At 43.3% G+C, this 9,733-nt stretch overlaps 1 non-coding gene across 1 annotated transcript; it reads left to right on the top strand.

The window, feature by feature from the left end:
- Positions 1-223: 223 nt before the first annotated feature.
- On the top strand, positions 224-330 carry LOC122233832. The gene has a single exon (XR_006211559.1). It is a non-coding gene; the product is annotated as a U6 spliceosomal RNA (small nuclear RNA).
- The last annotated feature ends 9,403 nt before the right edge of the window (positions 331-9,733 follow it).

The raw sequence follows: 9,733 nt of genomic DNA, 5'->3' as shown, positions 1-9,733 counted from the left end.
CTATATAAGGCCACAGAATCGACCACAATTTTGCTAGTACGCTTGTGTTTTTTTTGTTACTGCCTCTGTCATATTTCTAAACTACTAGTAACCAAAACGTTCGCCTGCTTTTTAGTTTCATGTCTTTAAATACTCTCGACTGACACTATACTAATGATGAAGAAGTAAAATTTTAGCTACTGATATTTTGGCATCACGTGGAGTCAAACGTACATTAAAATGAGCGTTCACTTTGACAGCCCATATACTAAAATCGGAATAATATAGAAAGGATTGGCATGGCCCCTATGCAGGGATAACATACATTAAAACGAATTCTTACCTTCTTGAACTTTTTCAGAAATGTATTAAATATTTACGAAAGGCCCACTGTGGCCTGGGATGAGGCCAAGTGCATTGGAGGGAAAAATAAGCAAGATGGCTTGGGCTCTCTAGGGGCTCAGAGTATAAATTCAGAGAGTCGATTTTGGACCTTTTGAACCTTCAATTTTTATTTTATTTTATTATTTTATTTTATTTTATTTTCTTCATTTCATTTCATTATTTTATTGACTTTGACAGAGAGAGCGTGAACTGGAGAGGCACAGAGAGAGGGAGAGAATCCCAAGGAGACTCCACCTTGCCAGCGCAGGGCTCGATCCCATGAACCGTGAGATCATGACTTGAACTGAAATCTAGAGTCAGTTGTTTAACCCACTGAGCCACCCAGGCACCCCCCAAGTTTGATTTTAAAGCAAGTATTGGCTCTCATAGTGGGGAAATAAAACTTTCTAGAATAAAGACTAACCATGAAGTTCATTGGGTTCGGTGACAATTATTCTGAAGCGTCAAAATATGTAACTCATTTATCCTCATTAGGGTTTTCTCCAGCTGTGAGGGCTGGTCCACAGTGTGCTTCCCTCTGACAAGGAGACGGTGATGAGCAATCATGTGAAAATGGATTTGTTAATCTGTTCCCTCCACAAATAACCACCACCTGCCAAGGCATCCCACCCAAGAACCCTGGGATGAATATAAAGACCCACATGTCTTTGAGAGCTAAGCAACCCTGTGGAGAAGATAGAAACAGCAACAGCAATGCGTCGTGAAATTTATGCACAACGGTCATGAATGCAACATGCTGTGGGAATTCTGGAAGGAGATGAGATTCCCTCCAACTCGGGGATTGTGGGAAGCTCCTCAGTCCTGTTCAAGAACGAACAGGATTTAGATGTTTGGGGAAAAGGGGGGAGACATTCCAGGGGAGAGCTTCTGTCTTTGCAGAGGTTACAAAACCTGGAAATCATGCGGCAAATACCACTGGGTATACCCAGATAAGAATTACACACACACACACACACACACACACACACACACACACCCTTTTTTCTTTTAACCATTTGGGAGCCACTGAAATGTGCCCACATTGAGGACTGGCTTTAGGAATAATCTGTTGTCACCAATTAGAACCACGGACTCCGTTCTAAATTTTCCCCTCCTGGTTGTTATGATTGAGTCCTCTCTCAACATCCAAGCAGACAGGAAGGGAAATCTTCGAGGCCACAGCTCGCTGGAGCTTGCCCCAAGCCTTGCCTCGAACAAAGATGGAGCCATGAGGGTTGGGAGGAGGAACACAGCTGCTGGCGAGCTAGAGAAGGAGGTTTGATTCTAAGTGCAAAGCGTACAAAACCCTCATCTGAGTTCTGTTTCAGCTGGGACTCAACACCAGGCAAATCTGACTCTCCCCGGCTCAGTTCCCAAAACAGAGGTGGGGAGAGAAACACAGCCATGCATCTTACTTGGGAGAAACAAACCAAAAGGAAGATTAATTTTTTGAAAGCCAAGTGCTAATCCGACAGTGGTTTTTCAAGAGTGCCTCGAGCATTAGTAGGTCATTAAATCTTTGTTAACAGGCCAGGGGGAAAAAAAATGTAAAAAAGAGGGGAAAAAAGTGGTCATGGTTCTGTTTAAGTTTACTCAGCATGGAAATATCATCAAATCACGGAACGGCAAAGATGAAAGGATCCACCGGACCCCCAACCAAGGCTAGACGCCCCTCAACGGCATCCCAAGGACAGGGTTCCGCTCCCTCTCGTCTCCTATGGAGTGCAATCTCACCAGAAACGGAATTTGGGTTTTACTTTTTATAATCCGAGAATGCAAAAAGTCTAATCTGTCTTCCACTCCCCTTCTGGAACTTGAAAACTGCCTGTGTGATCCTTCTAAATTTTCCTATCTTTGGGTTATTCCTTATGTACCACAGTTCTCTCCACATCTCCTCAGATGGCAGGGTCTGAAACCCCGAACTGTCGTCACTAACTACATTCCTTCTCTTCCCTGAAAGATGTCCTTCCCTGAAAGGGGGGCCACACCCCCCTTGCATTGTGGCCTGAGAAGTGCACGAAATATCTCACGTATAATCTGACAGCATGGGGTAACAGGCCTCGATTACCCCACTTTCAAAATAGGTAATTTCATTCAAAGGAGCCAAAAATATGAATTAGGAAAGCAACTTTTTTTTTTTTTTTTTGGTCAGTACTTGTAAATTCATATCTTTAAGTCGTCGATCAAAGGCTGATGATTTGGGTCAAGAGAAGGCAAGGCAAAAATGATATGGAATGTACCTGTTTGTACTCGTTTGGCAAGAAACCGAAGAGTCCATATGGATGCATGAGTACACACACACACACACACACACACACACACAAGCTCGTGTATTCAGTGTGCCTATCCCGAGGATCCCTTCTTGACTCACCTCTTTAGCGGCCCCAGGATCCGTCTGGCTCCGAGCGAAAGTAAAGAGGAGCATTTGCTGTGCCAATTTCACACGTAAAAGATGGGAGAATGGTGTGTGGACGTTATAAATGTCCCAGTAATAAACTTAGGCAGAAAAAAATAAAGAAATCTCTTAATGTCCCTATAATTGTATTTAACAAAGCTATCAAACCCCCATTCCGATGATGGTAAAATATGGGAACTTTCTACTTCGAGATAAACTTGGCCATTTCTAGATGGCATGTAATCTCTTTCGGATGAACGCCCGGTCCAACCAGGATTTTCTTCCACACCACCGCCCCCCCCCCACCCCCGGTGTTGACCTGGTGTCGGGTTTTGGTGGGAGGAGATGTCACAGCCTATCTAGAATTCCACGCTGAATTCTGAGCTTTGCAAGGGGCCCCCGCTATACCCGCTACAGAGTGTCTACACCTCTCGCTGGATCCAGGTCCATTCTTCATTCCATATCCCAGCCTCATCCCGTCCCATTTCCAGACCTGCCCACGTCCTCCGTCGTGCCTCTCCAGGAGGTGCAGGAAACTCTCATGTTCCCATCTCGCACCACGGTGACGTTGTGGGGGACTCAGAGGAGGGAATCCACCTTGGGTGCTCTCTTCCTAAATAAGCCACATCACATCATCCTTTCTGTTTCATAAGCTCTTTCTGGGCTCCAGAAGCTTTCTCTTAAAAAGCCCAGCCCTTGCCACGGGAAGCCCCAGCTTCCAAGAGGAAGTCTCTATTACTAATTTTTATAAACATGCAGACGTGGACCTGCCTTCTTCGTGCTGGGATGTGTCTGCCCCTACCTTTCAGAAATGAGGTCTCTGACAAGACTAGAGGGTCCTGAGACGACAGGACAATTGCAGAGGGGAAAGACCTTGATTAGGGGACTTTACATCTCCAAGTTTGTGTCATTGGATGCTGATTTATGGATTCGGGAATGTGGCATTCAGTTACCCATCTTTTTTTCTATGTTTATTTATTTTTGAGAGAGAGAGAGAGAGAGAGAGAGAGAGAGAACATGAGCAGGGGAGTGGCAGAGAGAGAGGGAGACAGAATGTGAAGCAGGCTCCAGGCTCCGAGCTGTCAGCACAGTGCCCCATGCGGGGCTCGAACCCACAAGCCGTGAGATCGTGACCTGAGCCGAAGTCGGACGCTCAACCGACAGAGCCACCCGGGCACCCCTCCGTTGGCCATCTTGTAATAGAATGTCATGGTTTGTGAGCCAGTGAGGCAATTGTTCAAGGTCCTGGTGGGAAACACGTGCCTCACATGGTTCAGATGCAGACGGTTTGATGAAGGACCAGTCACAGAGGTGCAAACAGGGTGAAGGCGAGCAGTAAGGGGGGGTTGGGGCACCCAGCGGCTGGCAACCGTGGAAGCCTTTCTTACCCCAAGTCTGAAGAGGCAACCGGAGAGGGGAAGACGGTACCCAGGACTGGGGGAGCTGGAGCTGTGGAGAAAGAGCTGCCCCAGAGGAGCTGTGGTTAGGGAGAGATGCTATCAGTCACTTCTGGAACCTGAACACAAAGCAAGGGAGGGGGCAGAGAAGAAATTTATTGACCTCGCTTGTCTCTAGTCTTCCCATCTCCTCTGCCTCCTGTGGACCAAACGGAGCCAGGTGCCAGCCTGCAAGCAAACCCAAGTAAGCTCCCTGGGGCTCAGACAAGGGCAGGGACTCATAGGAGATGGGAGGGATGGAGAGCAAGAAACCTGGTGAGCATAGCACTCAGTGTCCCATTCTAAAATCCTTGTTTTCCAGGGCCTCCTGGGCAGTTCAGTCGGTTAAGCGTCCAACTCTTGCTTTCAGCTCAGCTCATCATCTCAGGGTCGTGGGATCGAGCCCTACGTCAAGCCCCGCGACTGCTCCATACTGGGCATGGTGCCTGCTTAAGATTCTCTCTCCCCCTCTCTCTGCCCCTCCCCGCACACACTCTTCTCTCTCTCTCTCTCTCAAAAAAAATTAAAATCCTGCCCTTCCTTCCCCTCTCACTACTGAGTTAGTCTAAGTGGCTCAAGTAGAAACGCTGTGAATAGTCACCCCCCCCCCCAGCCTCTTTTCAGTTTGAGTCTTACAAGGAATTCATAACCTTTTTTGGTAGGTTACTACCAGCTAGAGACTACATTAATATATATAATTATTATTATTATTAATTATTATTTACTGGCCTCTGTGCTGACAATGTGGAACCTTCTTGGAATTCTCTCTCTCCTCCCTTTCTGCCCCTCCAGCATTTACTCTCTCTCTCTCTCTCTCTCTCTCTTTCTCAATAAATAAACTTAAAAAATATTTTAGTTCTAGTAAAAAGACTTTTTTAAGTTTACTCATTGAGAGAGAGAGAGAGAGAGAGAGAGAGAGCTGAGCAGGCTCCACACTGTCAACACAGAGCCTGATAAGGGGCTCAAACCCACACACTGTGAGATCATGACCTGAGCCCAAACCAAGAGTTGGATGCTTAACCGACTGTGACACCCAGGTGCCCCAAGAATTTTTTCTTATTATAAGAGAAGTAGATGTGCTATCCATCCTACCAGGTGAATAGAGTTATCTGTATAACGTTTTACAGCTTACAAAGTTTTTGCATACACATCGCACTTTCATACGGTGATCACTGAGTGGGACTCCTTCACGTTAATCTGATTGGTTAACCCCGTGTCGTTCATTTTTTTCAGGTGTAGGTTTCAGGATGGGCACGTGGCCCAGGCTGGCCAATGAGAAAGGTGAAAAGTCGGCTGCAGTATCCTTGCGAAGAGACATAAGATAGACCTCTCTCAGGGCATCGTGCATGTACGTATGATGCCTCGAACTTCCTCAGCCATCTTGCTCCCAGCTTGGAGAGGACACCAACACCAAGGATGCCAGGCCCCTTCTCAGGATATTCTAAGTTTGGTATCAGCCAATCCCAACATCAACCCACCTCAATGTCCACTCCTCCTCCGGACTTACCGTTATGTTATAACCTAAATGTCTGTTTTGCTTACGCAGTTTGAGTCAGAGTTTCTTCACTTATAGCAGAAAGTATCCTAAGTATGCGCACGTAGCTTTGAATTTTTTTGCTTTATGATGGTCAAAAATTAGAAAGATGATACCTCTAAAAGCCCAGGCGACGAAAACGAAAATAAATAAGTGGGAAAGCATTAAACTAACAAGCGTCTGCACAGCAACAACAACAATGGCAAAGAGCGAAAAGAAACCCTAAAGAATGGGAGAAGATATTTTCAAACCATAAATCTGATAAAGAGCTAATCTCCTAAATCGATACGCAACCCCTAAGACTCTACCCCAAACCCCCAAGGCTAAGGCGGCACCTACTAGTATAAAGAGAAATAACCCAAATGTCCACTGACAGATAAATAGCAAACACAACGTGGTATATACATACAATGGAAGATGATTCAGGCTTCAAAAGGAAGGAAATTGCTGACACGTGCTACAACATGGATGAAACTTGAGGACAATATGCTGAATGAAATATGAAACAAGCCAGTCACAAAAGGACCAAGGCTCTGTGACTCCACTTCTATGAAGTATCTGCAGTGGTCAAGTTCAGAGAGATGGAAAGTAGAATCGTGGTCACCAGGGTCTAGAGGGAGAGAGAAAGGAACTGTTTAGCGAATACAGAGTTTCCGTTCTGCAAGAAGAAAAGAGTTCTGGGGATTGGTTGCACAACAGTGTGACTATATTTAACACTACTGAATCGTACACCTCAAGGTACACATAACATAAAGTGTTATGACATCTTGACAACATTGGGTCTTCCTATCCATGAACATGGAATACTGTCCGTGTTATGTCCATAACATAAAGTGTTATGTGTATTTTACCACAATGAAAAATAAAAAATAATAAAAAAAGTTTTAAATGAAGAAACAAAAAAATTAAAAAAATATATTAGGGAAGAAACTATACCAATTCTTTACAATATTTTCTAGAAAAGAAGCAGAAGGAATACTTCCTAATTTCATGAGGCCAGCTTTGCCTTAATATCAAAACTGGGCAAAAGCATTGCAAGAAGAAATGTGCAGACAAATATCCCTCATGGACGTAGATGCCAAAATCCTCAGCAAAATATTAGCCAATCAAGTCCAACAATGTATACAATCAAGTGAGATTTATCCCAGGTATTTGAAACAAAGATGGTTTCTACATTCAGAAATCGATTAATGTAATCCATCACACTGGTAGACTAAAAAAAGAAAACTTACACGATTATGTCAATAACGCAGAAAAAAAACATTTAACAAAATTCAAAGCCATTTATGCTTTAAAACAAAACCCAAAAACCTCCCAGGGAACCAGGAATACAGAGGAATTTCCTCAGCTTGATAAAGAATAACTACAATAACCTCCAATTAACACGATACTTAAGGACTTCACGTTAAGAAAACTGAAGCTTTCCTCCTAAGATCAGGAACAAGGCAAGGATGTCTCATCTCCCCCTTCCTTTTCAACGTCATCTTAGAAATTCCAGCTAATGCAATCAGACAATAAAGGGAAATACAATGTGCATAGATTGAGAAGGGGGAAATAAAACTGTCTTTGCAGATGACATGATTATCTATGCAGAAAATCCAAACGAATCAACAACTGAAACTGAAACTAAGAGGTGATTATAGCAAAGCTGTATGACACAGGTTATAATAAAAAAAAGTCAATGCTTTCTAATATACCCACAATGAACAGGTGGGATTTAAAATTAAAACACGGATGAAAGAAATCATAGAAGAACTAATGAATGAAGAAGCGTCCCATGTTCATGGATAGGAAGACTCAATATTGTCAAGATGTCAGTTCTTCCTTTCTTGATCTATAGGTTTCATGTCTTTCCCAATGAAATTTCCAGCAAGTTATTTTGTAGAAATCAACAAACTGATTTTAAAGCTTGTATAGAGAGGCAAAAGACCTCATAGACTCCACCCAATATGGAAGAACAAAGTCGAAGAACTGATACTATTTGCCTTCAAGACTTAATATGCTACAGTAAACAAGATAGTGTGGCACTTGTGAATGAATAGGCAAATAGATCAATGGAACTGAATAGAGAACTCAGATAATTGACTCACATAAATACAGTCAATTGATCTTTGACACAGAAGCAAAGGCCATACAACAGAGAAGAGAGTTTTTTTCAACACATGGTGCCGGAATGATTGTACAGTCACAAGCAAACAGACCAAAAACAACAACAAGAAGCCTCTAGACAAAGATCTTCCATTTTTTTCATAAAAATTAACTCCAAATGGATCGCAGACCTAAATTTAAAATGCAAAGCTGTAAACCTCTTCAAAGATAACATTGGAGAAAATCTGGAGGACCTTGAGTGTGGAGGTGACTCTTTAGATTCAACGCCAAAAGCACGATCCATGAAAGAAAGAGTTGATAACCTGAACGCAATTAAATTTTAAAATTTCTGCTCTGTGAAAAACAGTCAAACAGAATGAAGGAGTGAGCCACACACTGGGAGGAAACACTTGTAGAAGGTACGTGAGATACAGGACTATTCATCAAAATATACAAAGAAGTATAAAAACTCAACAGAACAAATAAGCCAATTTAAAAAAATGGGTCACAGACTTTAACAGACAGCTCACCCAAAGATCCAGAGACGGCAAATAAGCATCTGTCAAGATGTTGAACATCATGTGTCGTATGTTCAACACATGCTCAAGATGCTCGACATCATATTTAATTTGCAAAGACATGCAAATGAGAACCGCAACAGACACCCTTGCACACTGACTAGAATGGCCAAAATCCACAACACGGACAATACCAAACGCTGGTGCGGTTATGAAGCAACAGGAATTCTCATTCATTGCTGGTGGGAATGCAAAATGGTGCAGCCCCTTTGGAAGACACTTTGGCAGTTCCTTACAAAACTAAATGCATTCTTTTTACATATAAAGACTTTTTTTAAATGTTTATTTCTGAGAAAGAGGGAGAGACCATGAGCTGGGGAGGGGTGGGGGGTGGGGGGAGACAGAGGATCCAAAGTGGGCTCCGTGCTGATAGCAGACAGCCAGACTTAGGACTCGAACCTACAAACCATAAGATCAGGACCTGAGCCAAAGTTGGACGCTCAACTGACTGAGCCACCCAGGTGCTCCCAAAACTAAACATACTTTTACAATATGATCCAACGATGACTCCCTCTGGTATTTACCCAAAGGAGTTCAAATATTATGTCCATACAAAAACCTGGCAACTTTATTCATAATTGCCGAAACTTGGAAGCACCCAAGATGTCCTTATGTGGGCGAATGGAAAAACTGCGATATATCCAGGTAATGGAATATTGTTCAGCACTAGAAAGAAATGAGCTATCAAGTCATTAAAAGACACGGAGGAACCTCATATGCATATCACTAAGTGAAAGAAGCCAATCTGAGGGGCGCCTGGGTGGCTCAGTTGATTAAGCGGCCGACTTCAGCTCAGGTCATGATCTCATGGTTTGTGGGTTCGAACCCCGCATCGGGCTCAGTGCTGACAGCTCGGAGCCTGGAGCGTGCTTCAGATTCTGTGACTCCCCCTCTCTCTATCCCTCCCCCACTTGTGCTCTGCCTCTGTCTCTCAAAACTGAATAAACATTAAAAATCTCTGTAGTTTGTGCTTAATACTGCTATAAATCTCAAAATGCTCTAAAAACTAAAGTCTGTTAAAAAAAAAAAAGAAGGAAGTAAGGAAAAAGAGGAGCAAAGTAAAACAAAATAGAAAGGTAGAACCTGACAGAATCTTTACGATAATCTTGCATCAGAAAATCCAGCCGAGGCCGAATGCTACGGATGGGGCATTTTCACTGTGACTTTGGTTTTCACCCTCCAAACAGACCAGCCAGTCTGTGTCTAATTGTGTTTATTTTTCCCCCTGCAGGGATGTTTAACAGTCCCCTAACCACTGAGATGGCCCCATAAAATTTTATGACAACAATTTCTTAAGTGAAATTTCCATTCAGTCTGTTTGTGGGACCTTCAAAAAAGC

This window comes from Panthera tigris, chromosome E1 (assembly GCF_018350195.1).
Source record: "Panthera tigris isolate Pti1 chromosome E1, P.tigris_Pti1_mat1.1, whole genome shotgun sequence".
Classification (NCBI taxonomy): domain Eukaryota; kingdom Metazoa; phylum Chordata; class Mammalia; order Carnivora; family Felidae; genus Panthera; species Panthera tigris.
This window is presented reverse-complemented; position numbering and strand designations above follow the sequence as displayed.